The sequence below is a fragment of the Athene noctua genome, chromosome 5 (genome assembly GCF_965140245.1).
Source record: "Athene noctua chromosome 5, bAthNoc1.hap1.1, whole genome shotgun sequence".
Classification (NCBI taxonomy): Eukaryota; Metazoa; Chordata; class Aves; order Strigiformes; family Strigidae; genus Athene; species Athene noctua.
Window position 1 is genome coordinate 18,206,304 of NC_134041.1, and position 22,221 is coordinate 18,228,524.

The following is a 22,221-nucleotide window of genomic DNA, read 5'->3' on the forward strand; positions in this document are numbered from 1 at the left end:
AAAGAGGATGAGGCAGGGAGTTCATGAGTGAGGGGGAGGCATGATCAGGCTGGCAGAGCAGGCAGGCAGAGGAGCAGAGGTGGGCCGAGCCCGGCGGGGAGCAGCAGGCAGCAGATGCTGGGGCTGCAGTTCCTATGGCAACATACGAAGGCGAATGCAACAAGTGTGCAAACGTGGCAGCATTAGCAGGGGACAGCTCGGCATGTTTCCATGTCATGCTCCCTGGAGTGGGAGCAGAGCTGTGCACCATCCCTGAGTACCAGGGCTGCAGGATACTGCCCCTGCAGAAGCCAGCACAAGTTACTGGCAAATTTTGAGGCTGGGCCCCCTCACTGCTGAGAAAGGGATTTCTTGTGCCCTTTCTCCTTGATCCTAGGCATCCCAAAGCCCAGCAGAACAAGAGCTGCTGAGCATCTTGTCAGCAGCAAGGTGCATGTGTGCTGCATGGTGAAGAGGCAGCTCCACAGTGCACAGCCTCTGGAGGGGGCGATGGGAGAACTGGCATCCCTCCCTCCCTTATCTCCATGCACCGTGGGGCTGGGGACTTAAATCTCCAGTGCCCTGGCTCAGCCTGGCCTGCTGCAGCTGGCACATCCCTCCAGGCATCTCCAGTGTGCAGTTGCCTTCCAATGAGGCTGTCATAGCACGGGGCCAGTCTGCTTACAGCAGACAGAAATAGCACATTTTTCACAGGCTGAGGCCTTATTCTTCGCTCCTCAGTAATTTTTGGCAGAATTTTCCTTTCCTCTCCTGCTCTGTCTCCTGTGATTAGCCAGCGCTATGGGTGTGAAGCTACTCTGCGGAGTTATGTTCATGTCCTATGCTAAACAGCTGGAGACAGAGCAGAAAGGCCAATTTTTCTGTCCCTAGAAGCAGTGTTTCCTAAAGCACTGACACTACCAACAAAGGCCATCCCTGTGGATGCTAAGCAAGGATGCTGCTCCTTTTGCCTTCAAGAGGCTCCCTGGCAGAGGAGACAGCTGGCAGGAGGAGGCCAACCCTGCCAGGCCATGTTGTCCCGGCTGCTCCCCACCACTCCAGGGCAGCCTTGCTCCTGCATGAGTTGCATCAGCCCTCCAAAGTAATGCTTTGGGGTTTCGGCTGGTTTACAGCCGTGTCCGAGGTGCAGCTGCATCCAACAGCAGAGGGAGCTCTGGGAGTCGAAGAGGAGCAGACGCAGTCTGGCAGGAGCAGCCCTGGGGAAGGAGGAAGGCAGGCAGGGGGTTGGCAGAGGTAACTCCAGGCAGCTCTGCTGCACCAGGTAGGGCGCTTTAGTAGAGCATAAAGGGATAAAATAAAAAGGGGTCTGAAAGAGGAAGAAGTGGCTGAAAAGCAACCACCATGGAAACGAAATGCCAGAAGAACTTTAGGTATAAAAAGACACGAAAGAGGCAAGCCAAAGAAGTGTCTGGGTGCGCTTTCTCTTGTAAGATTTAAGACTTAGGCTAACATCAGGGTGTCTGGTGCTAAATAGCTCTAAGAGGGAGAAGGGTATCTTAGTTAGTCAGGGGTGTTTTCTGTGTATTTAAATGTTAAAAAAAGTCTGGCTACATTTTTTTTTTTTTTCTGAAGAGAATGCTCCGTTTTGAGCACTGTTCTCAAGTCAAATTCATTTCAGAAAGTTTCAGTGACATTTTGAGAAACTCTAGTGCCATGAATTCGCACCAGGATCAAAGGAAAGTGGTGAATATGCCTTTGTGGCTGTGTAAATGCATCCATTGGAAGATGATGGCCATTTCTGCCGCACATGGGATGACAGCAATACCAACCAGCCACATCACAGCGCTGACAAAGCCATAGCGTGGATATGACTCTCTAGCCACAGAGAGCTGAGCAGGAAAACAAATATCCCAGTCTTTCCATCCCTTGTTCCCCATGGTTCCGGGTGCAGCACAACAGCAGGCATGATTCATTCTACAGTCTCTGGGCAACCCAAGGGAAAACCACCTGCTAATTTCAGTTTCTGATGTCAGAACATATAATTAACCTGACAAAGCAAAATGTTATTTTGGGTTAAGGCGTGATCAGACCTCCCTTCTCCCGCTACCTTTTTCTGTATGGTGATAAAATAAATTGGAGGTGTTTGGGGCTGGGGGAGGTATATGTTTAGTTGTTTTGTGGTATCTATACAGTGTTGGCAATGAATTTGCTGCTGTGTAATACATAAAAGTATTGCCAGAGCTTTCTTCAATTAATTTACATTCAAGGTAAACACAGAAAAGACAGAATGATTTGGAACTTAAAGTAACCTGCCTTCCTGCCACTGCACATATGTGCAATACTCTTCCCTTGTTTATGTGTTTGGAGCTGGAGATAAAGCAGGTTTTAAATGACTGTGCTGACAGCCATGGAGGCTGTGAATAGGAATCATAGGAATACTTGGGATCTTTAAGGTGTGTCATGTTAAAGTTGAGTGGATAGTGTGATGCTAAACTGACAGTGAGTATCTAATAATAGAAGCTTTAGGAACTGGGATACTTTGGTTTATTATCATTGTATTTGAAAAAGTATTGGGAAGTGGATTTCAGAGGTGGAGTTATATCATCTTATTGCTGTTTTCCCTTGGGTAGAGTCTCTAGAATGGAGTGATTTTGTTTGATCTATAACATGTACGTATAACTAGCAGAAGCTGCTGCAGTTAAAGTGAAAAGATTAATCTAGCCATTTCAAGCAAAATCAACTTCTCTTAGTGCTGTGTTGGCAAGCCTGGTTTCTGTAGGCTCCTGGACACAAATACAGCAGCCCTGCTGCAATTGTGGAGGTGGGAAAAGAGCTCCAAGTCCTTCTAGGTCCCTGATTAAGGATCCTCATTTTTAAATAAGCTTTCTCTACTCTCCTCTGCAGAGTAACTGGTGGTTTCTTTGCTCTGTGGGAAACTAGAAAGAGAGAAGATACAGCATGTAAGAAATAAATGATATATTACTCCCTTTCCCCTTTTTTCCTTCTGTTTTTGCCTGATCTTCCTCAACTTTTTTTTTTTTTTTTTTTTTTTTTTTAAGTGGTCCAGCTGAATGAGTCCTTAATCTTCAGCCATTTTGGTCCCACATACATTCTTTCTTTTTCCTCCGGCTGCTCAGAAAGCTCTGCCCAGCTGTGCTCCTCATTATGCCCTTGTGGCTAGGCTATTTTTAGAAAACTTCTTCTAAAGAAATAACAAAATCAACAAGTTCTAACTGTTGTAACTGTGGGAATGGGGAAGTACAGGTTAAGTGCTAGTACAGGTAGAGCTAAGCACTCTGAAGATAACTGGTTTGCTATTTCTTTAAAGACTGCCATTTTCCTATATCCAGGTAGGCACTTAGGTTTTGCATCACACCATTTGCACACAGAATCACACCCGTTTCACTGAGAAAACCAATCGAGATCTGAAGAGGGAAGAAGGGTTTTCAGGCACGATTTGAAGAAAGAAGTAACAGAATGAAATGTCCCAGGGCGAGGCAGGGAAATCGTTCCAGCGAGCTGGGCTGGACAAGCCATGACAGCTGAAAGCTTCTTTTGGTCTTACCCTGCTAATTCTGGTTATGACAGGTTTTTAATTTTAATTCCCTATTCAGTCTCCATGTTTAGCATTTAGTATTTGTGAAAACTAGGGTGAAGAGGTAGAGATCATAGAAGTAGAGAAGTGCCAAATTAAGGAAACAAGAAGAGCTAAGTAGATGAAATGGACTAATTCAGTCACAGACTAACCCCCCTCCCAGCCCTCTGGCTCTAAAGGTCTAAATGTACTCAACACCTCAATGGTGGTGCCTGGCGTGCTGCTGAGCTGGGATCTGAGTATGAAGATGCCATGTTACCAGGCCCTACATTTGACTGGCACAGGCTCTATCTCCGGTTGACCATACAACGCACAGCCTTATTCCTGATTCTGTCAAATTAAAGCCCTGCTCAGGTGAGCAGCTAGAGCGAAGGCAGGTGATGGTGTTTGCAAGCAGCACAGCTTCCTGCCTCCCTGCCATGCCTCCCTTCCATCTCAGATGATGTTGTTTGTTTTGTGAATTTATAGTCCTTTATTGGTAACTACAGCATGAAACAGATTGGCCATCTGTTGGTATATCCACTGGATGAAAAGTGAAGACTCAGGAAAACTAGATCTTCTGCATAATCAGAAGCAGCCAGGAGAAGTTGTTACATTGTTCCTGCCATCACTGGAAAAACATTGCTGAGCTGAAGTGTGACAACACATGCTGCTTACCATGCACACCATCATGGCTGCTCCTCTTGTTTCAAAATACAAAGGTACTTGCTAAGAATGAGGCCTCATCCCCCAAATCTCCACTTAGCTTTTAGATGACCACATTGCACATCGAGTGACTGACTTTGTGTTATCACAAACAAAATAAAAGAACTGGTGAGCACATTGTGGAGTTCTGGATGTAATTAGAAGGGGGAGGAAACTCCTTTTTATCTAAAACAGTCACTCTGATGATGTAAGATAGAGAGACTCCTCCCTTTTTCAGCACAAAGACAAGGTAAGGAGAGAGTGACTTTTTCTGACCAGGAAGTTCAGAAGCCGGGAAAGAGTCATGGCTCTGGGGCAGAATAGGCTGGTCTTGCAAGGCCTCCAAAGGTCACCATGCTTTCAACATTGAGGATGCTGTGCCAGGTGTTTGAAGACAAGCATAACAGTGAAGTGTCTTCAGAAGAAGTGGTAACATGGGTCCGGCTAATTATTTAAGATGGAGTTATAAGTAGCAAAGAAAGTTGGTTGGCAGGAATTAAAAAAAAAATTTAAAACCACTAGAATTATAAATGAACCTAGCATGGTAGGGACAAAGCTTTGCAATGCTTTTTACAGTGGAAATGCTTCTTTGGTTTTCTTGGATATCTTTGGGATTGTCAGTAAAACTGTAGCTAAAGGAGAATAATGTAATTTAGTTAGACTTTCAGAAATCTTTGACATTGTGTTCTGGTCACGGGGCACACTGAGCTGTGGTAGCCTTGCAGTGCAACAGTGCAGCCCTCGGGTGACAGGTTTCCTTCTCCTCTCTGGAAGAATGGAGCCCTGGAGCCCCTCATCCCTGGACTGGGCCTCCACACAACAGCCTCTCCACAGCCAGCTGCGGGCACAAGCAAAGCAGGCCCTTGCCAGCATCATCTGACTGCAGGGCAATAAACTAGCGGCCAACACATTGCCTAATTTTGCCTGGAAAGTCAGCCTCACTGCCCTGCGGGAGGGCATGGCGCACAGAGGTGGCACTAATGACTGGGTAGGTGGCAAGTGGCAGATTGCGGCTGACAAGCGTGACTGCATCCCCAACCCTATCTTCCTGCCCACGTGTCCTGGATCAGCACCATGGGCTGAACTGTTCAGCACTTAGACACCCTTTTACTTGGGAACGGGTGGCCAGTATCCAAGTGAAGTGACTCATATGCATCCTCCTCCTTATTTAAACTGGAGTCTTCCCCTTCAAGCTTTGCTTGTTCCATGAATCCAAATCGCTGTGTTTCTGGAGAGGAGAGAGCCAGTTCCCTGCGTGTATTCCTCTTCTATTTTGCCGTCTTCACTTCTTCCCAACTAACTACCTCATCTACCTCAATATTCCCTTTCATCTTAAATTTGATTGGGAGAAAAAAATGATTATCCCACTCAAAGCCAGGACTGAAATATTTCCCAGTACGGATTTTCCTCACTGTGTTCCAGGGAACCACTGGCACTCGCTATTTTTGGCACCATCTCTTCCTTATGTCCACCTTCTGCTGTGTCCCTCCTGCACCTGGCTCCCCTGGACTGAGCTCGGACACCCACTGGACAATGTCAAGCAGGCTATCTGACATGCACAGGATGGCTGTTTGAGTAAAAGAAAGAAAGAACTGGAAAACCTCTCAGAATAAATTGTCAGCTTTTCAACCTGGACAAAACCATTAACTATTGGAGGACCGATATTTTCTAAAAATTTTTTATTATATGAGAATGGGGATAATGCTAAGGTAAAAAAATTTGACATCTTTTGCCTAGTCAAGGTTAGGGAAATTTGAAAAATTTAAACTAAAATGCAGTTGTAAAAATAAACAGGATCAATTTATCCTGTGATGCATATGGCTGCATCACTATTGCTTGTTAATGTAATCACTAATTCACTCCTCTCAGACACAGATCAAAATAACAATATTATTTTATTTTAATTGTAAAGAGCCAACGTCAAAACTGCGCAAATGGAAAGAAGCCATTTTTTTCTCCACTGTATCTGGTTTTCTGGCATCTCTTTTATCACATGGAGTAACTTGGAGCTGGCTGAATTGCACTTCTGCTGAAACAACCCCATAGACTGTAGCAGGATAACAGAATAACTGGGACATGTATTTGCCTCCAACCAAGCTCTTCCAGGTTTTTAACTCCCCTCCTCTCTCTTCTGTCCCACCTCAGCATGTCCCAGGCAGCCAGAGCCAGAAACAGTGATCTAGAAAGAGCTGCCCAAAAGCACTGGGGCTGCAGCCCAAAGAAGACTAAACCTGAGACAGTGAGAAAGGTCTCTGCTAGAGAAGCTTGAAAGGAAGGAACATAAAGAGTTGTAAATTAAAGAAAATGTGAGTTATCTTTAAATACATATCACAACATGTGGGAAAAAAACAAACGAAGCAACCCAGCATATGTTCTGTAGGAAGTAAGTCTTTCACACTTGCTTTTGCCCTGTTAGAAAGGGACCCTAATTGGATCTGGATCTACCCAGTTCCAGGTGTCTTCTGCCTCGGGTCCCCAGAGCTATTTGTTTGTTTTGCTGGTGTGTCTCAGCTTGGCAAAGTGTCTTGATTGCCAAGTGAATGTGGATTCAGCTAGCTCTGACCAGCTCTGGCATTTGAAAAAATCCTTTTTCTTCCGCTTGAATTTCTTTGCCAGCTGCCTGTGAATCAGGATTTCCCAGCCAGCAGCTCTTGTTATTATCTGTTTTCACTTGCCTTGATGTTTACCAGATTGGACTCCTTTTATCTCTATTAACCCTACATCACTGTGGAGCTCCAGTATTACACACCCTATGTGGCTTGGCCAGTGGGCCAGTGCAGAAATAAATAAATAGATAAAAAATTCACCTTACTGAGGAAACAGAGAGGTCTAAAATGCTGGCCAAAAATAACACAAGTATTGGTGATCTCAGGGAAGAAAATAACTAAAAGGCCAAGTGAAGGTATTAAAAATCAAAGCTTAAAGTAATTGACAGCTCATTAAACTAAATCTGAACTCTGCTAAAATTCTTCACCAGATGAAAACTCTGGTATGAAAATAGTGCTGAATAGCTGAGAGCAGGACAAGCTGGCCTGATTTTCTCTGGTCTTATAAGCTGAATAGCTGCTAAGAAATGCTTTCATTTGTAACCTTAGATACATTTTACAGTAATTTAGACCAGAAGGTCTGATTAAAAATGCATCTAAAAATGTAAAGGGGAAATCCTCAATCTTTAAAGGGCCATAAAGGTATTCTGAATAAGCACCAAGGTATCATTTTCCATCTCCTTCAGTTCCTAGAAATCATGGGGATGAAGCAAAATTTGGAGGAAGGTATGCCGGTACATTTTTAAAATTCTGTTCTTGATCAAGCTCAATATAGTTTCAAAAGTAATAGGTTACATCTAGTTCTAGCTCAAAAAACCCCACAGGTCTGGTCGATTGTCAGGTCAGTGCTCAACAGAGACTTCAGGATATTGGTACCCTTACGATTAAAGGAAGACAAGACACTTCTAATGGATTTTGGGGTGAGGGTCAGGTTCAGTTCGGCTCCTTCCTCAACGTGCTGTGTTCAGTCTCTGGAGCTGCACTGGAGGAGCACCAGCCCTTGCGATCCAAACGGCTGCCGCCTCCCCCGGCCCGGCCCAAGCTAAAGCTGCCTTTGACTTTCCGGTTCCCTCAAGGGCTCAAGACAGATGTAAGAAAACTCCCCCCCCGATAATACTGTAACAATTAAAACACATCATTTGAACTTTTCGCTGGTTTATTGGCCTCACATACTACACACATTTACCTGCACAATGAGAACAAACCGTTGCCTTCGCTACCTGACGTTTCGCCTTTCTCGCCGCCGCGCAAACGAACGCCCCGCACCGGGACCTGCTCAGGTGGCGCTTAACGAGCCCCGCCGCCGGGCCGGGCCGGGCCGGGCCGGGCCGGGCCGCACGCACCTGGGCGCGGCGGCTGCGCGGGGGGCGAGCGGGCGGGGCGGCGCCGGCCCGGCCCGGCCCTCACATGCGCGGCGCCGCGGGAGCCATTGGCCGCCGCCGGGCCGCGGGCGGTGCTCTGGGCCGCGGGGCCGGCCCCCGCCGCCGCCGGCAGCCGGAGCTGTCCGTGCGCCGAGCCATGCGGGTGCGCGCCGCATGCGGAGAGCGCGCTGCAGGGCGCTGCTAGGAGCCGAGCCCGCCCGGCCCGGCCTCCACCTCCCCGCCCGCCGCCGCCCGCATGGCAGCGCCGCGGGAGTAACGGCCCCGGAGAAGGACCGTGGCCCCGGAGACGGACCCTGTCCCCGCGGCACGAACGGCTCGGCCCGGCGCGGCCGGGCGGCTCTCGGGCCCCCCCTCCCCAGCCCGCGGGGCCGTCCCTGAGGTGAGGCGAGGCGAGCGCTGGGCCGGCGGGGGGCGGTCGGGCGGGCGGCGGAGGGACCGCGGGGGAGGGGGCGGCACCGGCACCCCCCGGCTCTCCCGCCCTGCGCTTGCCTTCCCTGTTTTTTCTTTATTCCGCCTTCAAACCGGCCTGGGTCGGTTTTGCTTGTGCGGCTGCCGGTGCGCCGCGGGGGCGCCTCCGGCCCTCGGCACGGCCGCTGGTGGGACCCCGCGGAGCGGCTGTGGCTTGCCGCGGTGTTTTCGCCTGGGGGTGCCCATCCACGCGGGACGTGCCGGCGTGTGCGGGGGGCGAGCGGCAGCGGCGGGGCCAGCCCCGGCGGCGGGTCGCGGAGTACAACGTGCCACGGGGAAATGCGGCTGAAGGGAGAGAGCCCCCTCCCGAGAGCGGCGGCGTTCGGCCCGTGTGGGGACCGCCGGCTGCGTGTCTTTTGTATGGGGGCAGCTGTTCCTTGGCGTTGCACCACATGCAGATTAAGGGGCCGAAACCAGTCAATAAAACACATCTTTAGGATGAAAATATAGCCCTTCTCAGAGTCATCTCTGTCTCTTCGAGGCACGTCTCCTCCCTTCCCCCTGCTCCCCGGTATGTAGCAACACCGACTCCTGCTCCTTGAGGATCCCTGAGCCTGGCACAGCAGCTCCTCTGTCTTGCAACCTCCATTTCCCCCCCGTCCCCGTTACAAGTGCTGCCACTGCTGTTGAACAAACACAAATTCAGGCACAGAAAGCTTGTGGCTTGCCCAGCATCCTTTGGGGAAGCTGGTCTGCAGTCGGTGGGGGGATGCAGGCAGGGCATTTACAGCACACCAGCAGCCGGTGGCAGTTTCTCCTCTGGACGCTCCCGGTGTGTAAGAGCCATGAGGTAGGTTACTCAGACTTGAAAATGGAGGACGGCAGTGGTAACCAGCCTGTTGTTTGGTGGAGTAAGTCTCAGCAGTACTTCCTGTAATGGTGGTGCTGAAAGTGATGTTTCACTTGGCTTAGCTGCTGGTGCAGAGCGAAACATCTCCAGTACTAGCTTTGGGGTACCTGCTACTCAGCATTGTCAGTTACAGCTTTTTTTTTTTCTTCTTTTTAAATAGTGTAGAGAAGTATTTTGGGGTTTTTCTCAGCATTATGTCTGTTAGCCGTGATAGGAAAGGATGGTCTTTTCTGCTTCTAAAACTGGAGGTGGGGAATGGCTATGCCCCCTTGTTTGGGAGACGGCTTTAGGATGTAAGAAATTTGCAGGACTAGCACTGAGATTTTGATCCCACAGCTCTGAGCTATCAAAAAAGCACTCTCATCCCAGATAAAGTAGCCAAGTCCCTTTTTCTGTGGCTTGTTGGTTTAGGATTTTTTTTTCCTTACCCCCTTGCTTGTGACAGAGGAAACCCCCTTTCTTCAAACTTAGGGGTAAGGATTGGTAGTATAGAAGGTTAGTGTTACTTGCTCTTGATTGCAGTCTTAAATTAATTCATCGATCCTTGCTCACGGGCCAGGATCCTATTCATTCTTTGTGATTTACAAATTCCCTATAAACCTTTTATTGTTGAAATTGATTTATGAGTTCCTGGCCTACGAATATGCTACTGTGGCTATATTTTTTGTACTGTACACCATTTTCTCCTGTGTTTCTGAGCAAGCGTTGCCTTTATAGTAAACTCATTTGGTGCTCTGCCTGTGTCTTGCTTAGTGTGAAAAACAGTTGTCTGTTATGTCTGCTCTATTTTTTTTTCTTGCACATAATAAGCAAGGAATATTTAAATAATGTTACTTGGAATCGAGATTACTTTGATAAAGATCCAAAGTTTACGAAGGCTACATAAGGTAACATAGGGAAGGGAGCAACATTAAGCAGTAATTTATTTTGTAAGATCCAGATATGCAGAATATATATCTGTACCAATCCTGACATCCTTGGGGGGATGGTAATCTGTCCACTGTGTTCAGACCTGGAGGAGGAATTCTAAAGCAGCAGCACCAGCAATGAAGAAAGTCTGTAAGCTACCCTCATGGGAAGGTAATTATTAATAGGAACAAACCTGTATAATAATAACAATGCAAAGAGAGTGAAAGCACTTAGGTGCTTGCTGTGGAAAGATTAACTAGTGTACATTGCATTAACACATAGCTGCACACGTGAAATATAGTCCTTGTATTCCAGTTCTTTCTTAGCCCAGTGTTCCCGTCGCCTCAGACGAGCCTCTCTCTCTCCTGTGGCAGTAGGTAGGTTGTGGTATGGTGGTATGTACGTCCTGTGTACGGACAGCTTGCTTAACTGTGGGCGAGAGACTAAAAAAAAAGCTAGTGCTGTTGGTGATATACTTGCAATAGGTCCTGCCAGTAAAAGGAGGATAAGAAAAGAAATGCCAGTGGAGAAAAGGATACGTACATCCCTGTGGTCAGAAGCACTCGAGACCATGTGTGTTGTGTCTTAGTGCAGTTTTATAAGAAGTGACTGTACTGAAATTTCCCACCTTGAAGTTAATTCCTTCAATTTCTCCAGGTCTTCCTGTTCCTTCTGTGTATTGAGGTCCTGTTCAAAGTCTGCTGAAGCCAGTGGGAGTAAGTGGGTTTTGCATCAGGGTTCTGTGCCAGTGGCTGAGCTTCTTTCCCCCCTTGTGTTCTCTGTTGGCACCGGCCGCGGTGTCAGTTCCTCCTTTTCGTGTGTACTGGTGGTCTGGCTTCGGATGTCTTGCAGGCAGAGTGCTGACTCAGCATCTCAGCCCAGGGTTTCCCTTTGCTGTCTCCTGCACCACTAAGAGCCAGAGGGGAGTTTTGATACAGGTACTCGGGCACTGTGATCACTGAGGATGAATTAGTGTCCCGAGGCTTAAAGCATTTAATCAGTGTGGGGCTGGTGATGGCTGTTTTACTAACAAGTAGCTTGAGTCACAAACAATTCATGGGTGAACCCAGTAATCTAGTTTCTCAACTGAGTGCAAACAAAAGGGAGTTTCAGAGTTAGTGTTTTACCAAATAATGAACACTGAAGGTTTTTAATTTCTTATCAAAAAAGCAATCTGTATCTTCTAATTAATTCATAAAATTGGTGTAGATCCCTAAATATTCATAAAACACAATTAGCAGTATTTATGTGATACTTAAATATTACTATATAAAATGGAAAGAACAGAACCATGTTACTTCATTTTTTTGCTGTTTAAATTTCTCCATTTCCTGCTAGCACTGAGATTAGACTGTACAGTTCTCCTTATGTTTTTTTCCCCTTTCTTTCTGTTTTGTTTATTTATTGTCTCTTGGTGGTAGGAAGGTTATGCTAGGAAAAAAGTGCTATTGATTTATTAAGAAAAATGGAAATAATTTTCTTCAGAAACCTTACATTTAGATAAAGATTTGTCAGTGCTTTTGTGTCACTGACGTTTTTAACATTTTTTTTATAACAAGTAGTGAAAAGTCTGGAGTTCACCACGCAAAAACTTGTGCATGTGACTAATTGTCCACAGGTGTATAGTCTCATGAGCATGCATGCATGCGTAAGGTTCTCTGGGGTCATGGTAAAGGTGCTTGATCTTGACACTGTATGTTTTTGGCTGTGATGTTGTCGTGCTGCGGGCCTATGCTTGTATTTGCCAGACGAGGGCTGAAATACAGAGAAGGATGTTTGTGAAATACAGTTTTCTAGCAGCTACCAGCATTGTATTTGTAAAAGCGATTATAATTACTGTTTCAAAGCTATTCTGTACCTCTTATCTTGAGAACACTTTGAGCTGTGTTTTTTCAAAGCTTGACTTGCTTTCATTGAGGATGGGTCTGGCTTGAGATCTTTTGGTCTAAGCAAATTGAGTGCAATTTTCTTTTAACCATGTAACAAAGAATAGGTACTGTTTGCTTGCCAAAAATTTTTCCCCTCAGAGATTCCAAACAAATTTAGGAAAGAGCAAAGCCAGTATTTCTAGTGTTTAACTTCTTGAGAATCATCTTGGGTTTTGGCATGTTAAAAAGGAATGTGCGTCACAAGTCAAGTTGGCACTTTATAATACCATCAGTAATACTCATTTCCACATCATTAATTTTAACTGACACTGCTTCAGTCTTTCTCTCACCACAAATTTCTTAATTTCTTTAATTAAAAGAATTGAAGCTCTTTCCACTTATTTCTATATTGTTTTCATCTGTATTCTTCCAGTCTTGCAAGAGTAGGTTCCTGTCCCCCTTCAGGAAATGGATAGGAAGAGAAGCTCAAAGATCTTCATGTTGCAGCTGCTAGAGTGTTCAGGGAGATATCCTTGAAAGGAGGAAGCTTGTTTTCTTGGAATCAGGCCAGCAAAATGCCACTTTTGCCCACTGCTTGGAGTCAAACAGTAGCATGGGAAGAGAGTATGGCTGCACCAAGGACCTGTTTGTTGGTACTGTTTCAAAAGAAGTATCTTCCCTTTTCTTCCTCCTCTTCAAGTATAAATCAGGATATGAAAACATGTTCAGGTAGTCTCAAAACTGTTGCTAGCTATAATTTTCCTTCTTTCTGCTTGATCTCATTCCTCAGAAGTGATTTGTTCTGAGACTAAAATAGTTGTGATATTCAAGACTTCTGAAACAATCGTACAGCCACCCTTAGGGGAAGAGGAAAATTATTCGATGCTCAGATTTTTTTTTTGTTTTCAGAGACCCTTTTCTTGGTGACTCTGAAGAAGCAGAAAAAATGACCAGGCTGAAAGCATGTGGCAGTCAGCAGTGGGTGAGGATAGCAATTGCCTTTATTCATCATGGTCCTGCGTTTTGTATTGTGCGATCAACAGGAAAAAGAAATGTGACCTGTGTTGCTCCTTGTTAGTGTTAAAAAAAGAATCCTCTCTGTATATGGTCTTTTTGTTAAAAGTTAGGCATCTCGGGTGTTCTGTCTTATGAAGGTCTCCTTTGAAGACCAGGAAAATGCAATGGAAGATTTCTCAGACTTGAGGCGTGGGCATAACAGATAATTAAACACTGTTGTTACCTTTTCCTATCAAACATCTCTTCAGAATGTTTGCTGTACGTTCACATTTTTTAAAAATTACACAGTTCCCAAACAGGGGTTTTAAAGTCCCTCTCTATTCACTTGTTTAGGATTTTTTGGTCTGAGTCACATCTCCTGATACACATGATCCCTGTATGCCAAGACCATGGTTGGGGCTGCCTAAATAGAGGTGTCTGCTGTTTTAGGTGTTTTATCTGTGACACTCACATGGAGCTGGTAAATACAATGAGACCTACAGCAGTGTCCTGGAACATGTGCTGGAGACCAGTGATGCTCTAGATGGACCTCTTCCTTAGATTTATTATGTAAAAATACACACGTAGAGTAAAAAACCTGAAAATGAAGGCTCTTTATAGGCCTTCCAATGAAGAAGCAAGGCAGGCTCCTACCTGCCCCCATGCAACTGAATGGCTACAAAGCCACAGCCAAGGTGCTGCGTTGGGGTTTTTTTCTCCCTTGGACTTCATTCTTTGCAAGTCAGCACTGAGATAAATTTCTCTATAAAAGGTGTTCCTGAATGCCCTTGGGTTCTACAGAAGTCAGGGCTGCCGCACCTCTAGTCCTCTAGTGTTTTCAAGTCTGGCCAATGCCACAGATACCAACGTGCCTGCTGAAAGCAGCCTTGGTTTTTCGGGTGGACTTTGTTTGAAACACTTTATTCTTACTGCAGTGATTTTCCAATCTGGGATTATAGCTCTAAGGAGAAAATAAGCCCATGGGATGTGTATTTGAGTGTGACATCTGAATATCTATCTGTTCTTCAGCCATGGCAGGATAGGAAGGAAAGGGAACTTACACACTTTCAGCTGGTGTGAGACCTTAAAGAACACCCATGCCTGGAATAACACTAGTGCAGGCTTGCTGAAGCTGTATGTGCTAGAGATGGAGGCAGTTCTATAATCTTGCAGTACCATAAGGTCAAAAGAGAAGCTGGTAACCTCAGGGAGATCTTTGATATACCTTGATGTGTGCACATACAAAGTTAACTTTGTCATATTTTGCTGACAAAAAGTATAGTTTGTCTCAAATACACTGATTAAAAACCCAAGCTTATACAACACTGATTTGCTAATCATTGAAAATAACCTTTCAGTTCAAAAGCTTCCTCTGTGAATATTAATATTTTATATAGAAGTATTATGTAATAGACATTTTGTTGCCTTTGCAGTCCTGCACAGGGGAACACATTGTTAAGCTGATGTCATTTGGATTGTTCAGTATAAATTTGTCCACTAAACCAATGCAAATGTCAGTGAATGATTAAAAAATCCTGCATATTTGTACATAGTATTTTGTATACAGATCATGGAAGGGGGAATTATTTTGGTCTGACAATCTTTGCATTAAAATTTGAGTGAGAAGTGTGAAATGTAGTGCACTATCTTGCTTTGTTTTCAAGCACCACTACGGTTATAAACACTTTCCACATGCATTAGCAATTGCCTTCATCAAAGATGCATCTGGAGGAACCAGACTTCACACTTAATCTGACTGGTGTTTAAAAATACAAACTGAGAAGTCTACATACAGGGTTCCTCTCAATGGCTGCCATCCAGAAACTTTCATGTACTTGTTTTCTGTCTAATTAAATTAAGAAATAAAGCTTAAACTACCTAGCTTAGAAGAGGAACTGACAAAAGGGAAATGAAACTTTTCATGCACTTGAGTTTTTAAAGTAACGTTTGCTGTTTTATAACCCATGCTTAAATTTCTTCAGTGTCTTACCTCTTTGGCATTGTTAGCAGACAGAAAGGGAAGACTGGCTTGATAGTTTTGCTCCTCTCCTTTCCTGTCCATCTGACAACAAATCTGTTGGCTCTTGAAACAAGGAAGCAGAGGAATGCAGATACGCAAATGCTTGTTGGCGCTGCAGAAATTGTGAGTTTGGTCACTGCTAGTGTCCCAGTGGGAAGTGGATAGGAAAGTGTTTAACAAGAAGATAACAGGAGAAGAGCTCTTCTTGAAAAAAAGAGTGGACTGAGAATGAGACAGAAGTGTGCTACTAATCAGGAAAATGAAAAAATAGTGGTTTGGACAAGACTCGATTTCCAGTGGTTAAAATTTATGGTTATGCTTTGTTTATTTTTAGTGTAATTTGATTTAGGATGTACCTAAATCGAAAGGTGAACTTAAGAGTGTCCTTATTAGCATCAATCAGTTTAACTGAAACAGATTTTAAACAACGAGATGGGGCCAGAGTTATAGCAGAACAATAGTAGTAAAGCCAGAAAATGAGAGGCATGCAAAAATACGAAAGAAAATACTAAGTGTGGCAAAGGAAAACATAAAACAAAATTATTGTTTTAATAATTGTTGAGGTAAGTGTGAGTAAATATAAAAGAAAATCTTAAAGCATGAAGTTGTACTGTTCTGCACTTGAAAAGCATATGAATCCTGTTTGACTGAGGGAGTCTCATCGCCAGAAGCAGGGCTTTCACCTTTCATGCTCACAGCTGAATGGCCAAGTTCTCCCAGTTTGCAATCAGCTTGAAAGTATGTTGCAAAGTAATACAGTGTGGACATATGTATTCATTACGGCAAATTTAATGGGCACCTATAAACTTGCAGGTTGAATTGGTACAAGCCTGGTTTTGGCTGAATAGTTTTGCATCTGCCTCATTTGTGTTGTAAAATCGCAGTTGGTCCATGTGCGCAGCAGCCCAGAACAGCCTGGTCACAACCAGTATGCAGCTGGTCAGTGCGAGGAGCACCTAGTGCTCCTCCTCTGCAGTTTTTTTTGTGAATGAAGAGAGGATGGTGGCTCTCTGCACTCTGATAGGTGCTGATTTCTGTCACCTCACCCATGTTAAGGCTTCTTCAGTGTCTGATTATTTACCTGCTTGCTGTCTGAACTTGTAAGAGCTTAGATCTGGCTTGCTGTCTGCTGAAGAATCTAAACATTCTTCAATAACCATTAGCAGTCCCCTCTCTTATTGCCTGTAGATCAGACAATGGGTTACCTATAGCACTGGGAAATCTTGCCAGCTTGCCTGGCAAGGTTTCATTTGTTAATGTCTTGGTTATATTCCTGCCTTCTGCGACAGAAGAGAGGAAGGAGGGAGAAATTTGCACATAGCCCCTGGCTCATGGAGGGGGGAAGAGGAGGTGGCACAAAGAGGAGAAGGAAAGAATTACAAGGAGCTCCTGAAATAAAGGGGATGTTGGGTGACATGTGAAAAGCTGAAGCGCTCTAATATGGACAGTGAACTTTTCCAGGAGTGGCAGTGGGATCCTGTAGGCTCCCATGGAGTAGGAGCAGTGCCTAAGGTGCTTTCCAAAGGGACTGGTTTCAAGACCAGCTGGAGCAAATTTGAGCTCACACTACTGCTGCCAGGGGAAGTCCTGCCTTCCTGCCCACCCACCTCTGCCTTGGTGGGGCAGGATGCTTCTCCCAAGGACACACCAGAGGAGAGAGTGGGAGTATTAAGCAGCAGGGTGGCCACAAATCACTTTAAGCTGATTGCAAAACCTCACTCAGAGGTAGCAACAAAATCTGATATTTATCTGGTTAGGTTACATGCTGCTTTTGACAATACTTCTGCTGTAGGATTCTGTGCTGGTTTGGGGTTTTTCTACTTTCCTGATGGCATGGCATTTTTCCTGTGTGGTGGTTTGTTGTTTTTCTTATGCAGTAGCAAGGGAGGAAGATGGCGTTTTAACCAAAGTGATTGTCAAATGTCTGCTGTTGACTGGGTTGGAGATACATGTAGAACTGAAAATCATTCAGCTGTGCTGAAATTAAACCTCTAATGACTAGAACTGCTCCACCTATTTTATTAGTTGATTTTTTTTTTCCAAGATCTTTACTTCTCCCAAATACTGTGATTTCTCTCCTTCTCCTTTTTTTTACAGAATTCTAATAATTTGCTCTGTAAGTGCATCATCTGATTTTTTCCACTCTGTTAGCAATGATTGTTTCCCTGTTAAATGCAATCCCTGTTAAGCACAACAGAAGTGGTGTTTTCCTTAGTGGAATAGATGTTTGATCAAGTGACTGTACAAATGAAGGCAGCCACATGTAGGCTACAGTATATAGGACGTGGCATTTGGAGGTTGAACATGTTATGCCTGAAGTGCCAAGTGCTTGACTGTGATTCAGATAAATGTGATGCCAACACCCCAGTGTAAATGGGGTGTAAATCTTTCCCTATGCTGAAGGGGCCTGAAAGAAAAGAGAAGGATTAAAGGGAATGAGTGCCAGAGGGGACTAGGTTATAAGAGAAGTCATACACATGCTCCTTATTTAATCTCCTTCATACTCACTGTCCCACATACTGACTATAGTAGCGGGTGTGTATTCTTGTATCAGAGCTGATGTCTCTGTAAGTAAGATGTTGTTTCATTTTAATAAATAGAGGTTGTCACTTCAAAAATTGGAGGGGGAGATGAAGGAAGAAGCATAGAGAATTCCTCAGATGGGATTTGGAACAAAATCTAGGAGGATTTCTGTGGCAAGAACTGTGGGGAAGATTCTTTCACTGGTCTTGGCTCTGCCCAAGCATCTGCTTACACACTGATAGGATTTATATGAGAATTTCTGCTTTAGATTGGGTGGGTTTTGTGGCTGGTTTTGTTTTAAACCAAAATCTTATGAGTGTGTGTTTGTCATTTGTTTCTTCCACCTCTCTTCCAGGTATGATCCAACTCATGTGCTAGGTCTATTCCAGGAAGGGGGTGGTGGTGGTGATGGACTTCAGCAGTCTTTCAGGCTGCGATACAGTTCTTGAATACAAGCTGTCCTGTTCTTCTATGCCTTATCAAGTATGGTAGTGGTGCTTTTCAGCCTCTCCTGACACCTTTCCCTAAACACTGATGCATTTTCAAAAAACACAACCCTCCTACTTTGGAGGTGGGAACTGCCTTTGCCTTCTGTCTTCAGAAATTGTTTGTTGCCTTTGGGGTGGCTGCCGAGGAGGGGTTGGAGGGCAGAGCTCTGCTTAAGCCCTTCTCGTGTGGGTCTCTGACCTCGTGAAAAAAGATTACAGAAACAGCCAAGGTGAACGGCCCTGTGGCTATGGGAGCATTTTCTGTCAGTGCAAGTATGATCCAAAGGTCTGTTCTGAAACCTGCTTGCAATAGACCTTTGTAAAGTATCTACTCAGAATTACACCACCACCACCCGCGGGGCCCCCCCCCCCCCCCCCCCCCCGGTGTCTTTAAAAAACAGTCTCTGAAAACTCTAGTTCGATGATGTACGCTGTGGAAGGGGATTTAATTCTTCCGAGACTACTTGACCACCCTGACCCCTTTGAAGGAGAAAATTCTTCAAGGTGCATATTTTATTTGCATTATTTGATGGTGACTTCCACACCTCCTTATCCTGGGTCTCTATTGCTAAGACGAAACCTGGAACAGCAGGTTCCTGCTGACCTTTAAAATGCTCTCAGTGGAAAGCATGACACAGGGCTTTTTCCTGTGGGCTTCTGAGTGCCAGCAGGTGCCAATCCTGGAAAGGCCTTGGAAAATAAATTATGAGTGAAGTGTGTGTTGGGTGGTGGGTTTTTTTTCTGCAGTGGCTTGGGAGCACCTCAGGTGGGTGAGTGCACTGTGCTTGGCACTGGGCACAGACCCTAACAACACAGCAGCTTTCCAGTGCAGCTGCTGCTAGCGTGGAAGCAGTGGGCTGGTGGCTGAAGCAGGGGATGCAGCCAGTTGCCCCTGCCTTTGAGACCTGGCTGTGGGGTGTTCCCTGTGCTGGGGGGCTGTCTCCATTCCTGTCGAGGTCCTGCTGCCAGCCAGGCTGGGGCTTGCCAGTCTTGCAGTGAGCACCCTGAAGTGCTGGTGCTTGCACCCTGGCAGCAGCATGCAAGAGTCGGCAGTGCTAGGAAGGGTTTGGGCACGCAGCAGCACTGCTTGGGCCGCAGCCAGGGCAGGAGAGGCGCAAGAAGGGCAGCGAGGCGGTGGTGGCCAGCCTGCTGCACACCGACGGTCATGTAGAGTCGTGCCTGTTGCTAGGGGACTCGTTTCAGTTGTGAAGCAGCATTGGTCTAGGTAGCGGCTTTCTCGGTGTTTGTTGATTGGAGGCAATTACTGTAAAATACTTGATTTATAATGAGGCATACTTAATAAGCAGCAAACTAAAATAAATACTTATGAATTACCTGCTGGAGTCTGGCTGTTCGCTTTGAGTTGCTGCTTTCCATACGTGGGCTCTGCTGTGCCCTGGAGCCTTTGAGCAGCTGGCAGTGAAGAAGACCTGTGCTGGGGTCTTGGCTGGCAGAAGTGTTGAGCTAAAGGAGGAGAGGGGAGAATCCTGTTTCTTCTCCATTTTGTTCATCAAGGGGATAGAGGTGTTTTCCAGAGATTTTCCAGGCAACTCATTGATTCAAGACAGCCTGCTTACCTGGCATACTGCTGTAATGCAGCAGGTCAAGTGTGATCAAAGCAGTTGTGTGGAGCATGTGCAGTGTGCAGCTGCCATGTACTGGGGGCTGGTCTGGCTCTTAGGGTGCTGTAGGGAAGCAGTGGTGTAGAAATAGCAGTGCTCTTGGTTAAGTTCAGATGAGCCAATATGTTTAAGAAAATATGTGCGAAATGGCAAATTGCTAGTTTGAGGGATCTCCACGCTTCAAGAAAGACAACTCATTTAGAGTATTTCTGAAATTGCTAAAGTAGGGGTGTGCTCAGCCTTCCCCAGAGATCAGGCACTGATAGCAAAAGGATGACTAACACTTTGCTTCTGTGTTGCAGAGTGGTGTTTCTCTGACACCCCACTAGTGTCAACACTTTATTTGGCCACTTTGATTCACAGCAGTTTGTTTTTATACAGGAAGAGTCTGTGGTGCTTGTCAAAATGAGAAAGTGACCATCAGCACCTGACTTGGTATTCCCATCACCAGAGCCTCCTGGAGCCAGCACTCAGCCCAGCTGAAGCCGGAGGAGGAAGGAGAAGCACAGCCTGATCAGGTACTGAGCTAGGAATGGGAAAAGTTTCTGATACTGAATTCAAGTGAAGTTGTGGGTGATTAGTTATAGAAATAGAGTTCTATTCCTTAAAAAGTCTTGCTAATACATGTGATAGGATGGTGTCCCAGTAACAGCAACCACATCATCTGTGGGCCTAGCATGGGTGCTTGAGTTCTGTAACGGATCTGAGGTAAACATAAACAAATGAAACTTTGTGTTTTTTCTGGGGGTATTTGATTTGCACATCTGATGTGCAGTATGGCTCAGTATGTGTTTGCCAATACCTGTATCCATGCTCTGAGTTGGAAAGAGTGGACTAGTAATACTCTTAAGAAATGTTTGAATGTTGAAGAGCAATTTGTCCTGAGGAAAGAGTTTTTCATCAGCTTTATTCTCTGTTCTAATAGGGAGGTATAAATGCAAGCTTTTGAGGAGCACAATGTAATGCAGCCACCAGAGCACAGAAAGGTAGCAGGCTGGTGGGTTTTAAGACAAAACCAACTGTCAGCTTGCTAACTGTGTTTTTATTTGCTAAGTTTTCCATAACTGTTCCTGGAAACTAGTATTTATTCTTACATTCACATCTTTCAGATTGCCATACTTAAGAAGTCTTAGGTTCATCTATGTAGACAGTCAGAGAAGTTTGAGGTTTTGGTTTATTGTATTCAATTTATTATTTGTTTCTTATATAACTGTACTTACCAGTTTATGTGGAACTCCTGCTCTGAGGACCATGTTCTGAAAAGACTTTGCATATTTTTGTGCACCTTTAGAGATTCCTTAAGAACAGGGCTACTACTTAATGTGTGCTTGTACAATGCTTGGGAAGGCAGTGGCCCGCAATTCACTTCTAGAGGGAAGCATTCTTTGAAGAGGCACAGTGTTTTTCACTTCAGATGATGCTTTCTCTAGAAATACCAGCAGCTGTCCCTTAGACTGAATTTATTAGTCACATTTTTATGTTATTTTTTTATTTGACCCAGGTGGAAACAGTGGGATTTTGTTTAGATGATCTGTTAAGAAAATTATTCCTAATACTCTAGAGGTAATTTTCAGCTCACGTTATATCGTGTGTGGTTAAAAGAGGGAAGTTCTTTTCTGGCATGCATTGGGAATCCTTCACTCTTTTATCTTGAGAAATAAAAATCAGCATTTATTTGATTCAACAACCGGCTTCCTGCTTCCCAAGGAAGAGATAGTGTCTCATTTGCCTGCAAACATCCCTCCTGTGGAGAGTCTTTGTTGGGGAGTTAGAGGAAAGCTAGCAGCTACTAGTAAAATAGCTGCATAGCAGGATGAAGAGGGATTATTGAAGCATTACTAGGAAATTCATGGCTGTGTGCAAGACCTTATGTGCTCCACAGACGAGCTGACCTAAATTCTGCAGCCAGGCCTTACTGGTTGCTGCATTGATGTGATGTGGCAGGCTGGATAACCTGCAGCAGTTCTGTTTTGTTTTTTTTGTTTTTTTTGGTTTTTTTTTAAAAGGAGACAGAGAAGATCTTTAAGTAGGAACACAGATAGGGCAGTCTTTTTAACTGTACTGAGTCTGTCTTAAACTTTTTTGTTGTTTTCTAACCTATACTTCTCTATTCTTAATTTTGAGTACTTTTGATGTAATCAGGATGAATCTGTGTTATAAGGATGCTCATTGGGAAGAGTGGAGAGGTTGTTTACTCCTGGATAGGGTACATGGATGGTTTTACTTATCAGAGGCCTTTACAGATGGTTTGGAGTTTCGAGATAGGTTTTAGCAAAGAAATAGTGATATGTATCTTATCAGTAGTGAAACAGTTAACCCAACTGACACTT

The 22,221-nt window shown here is 44.9% G+C and overlaps 1 protein-coding gene across 1 annotated transcript in view; it reads left to right on the forward strand.

Annotated features, from left to right (window-relative positions):
• Nucleotides 1-8,273: 8,273 nt before the first annotated feature.
• LRRC8D (leucine rich repeat containing 8 VRAC subunit D) overlaps nucleotides 8,274-22,221 on the forward strand; it is a 53,730-nt gene continuing 39,782 nt past the window's right edge. The window contains exons 1-2 of the mRNA XM_074906538.1: nucleotides 8,274-8,526; nucleotides 20,273-20,409. The gene's annotated coding sequence lies outside the window, so the exon portion shown is untranslated. The remainder of the gene's footprint in view (nucleotides 8,527-20,272; nucleotides 20,410-22,221) is intronic.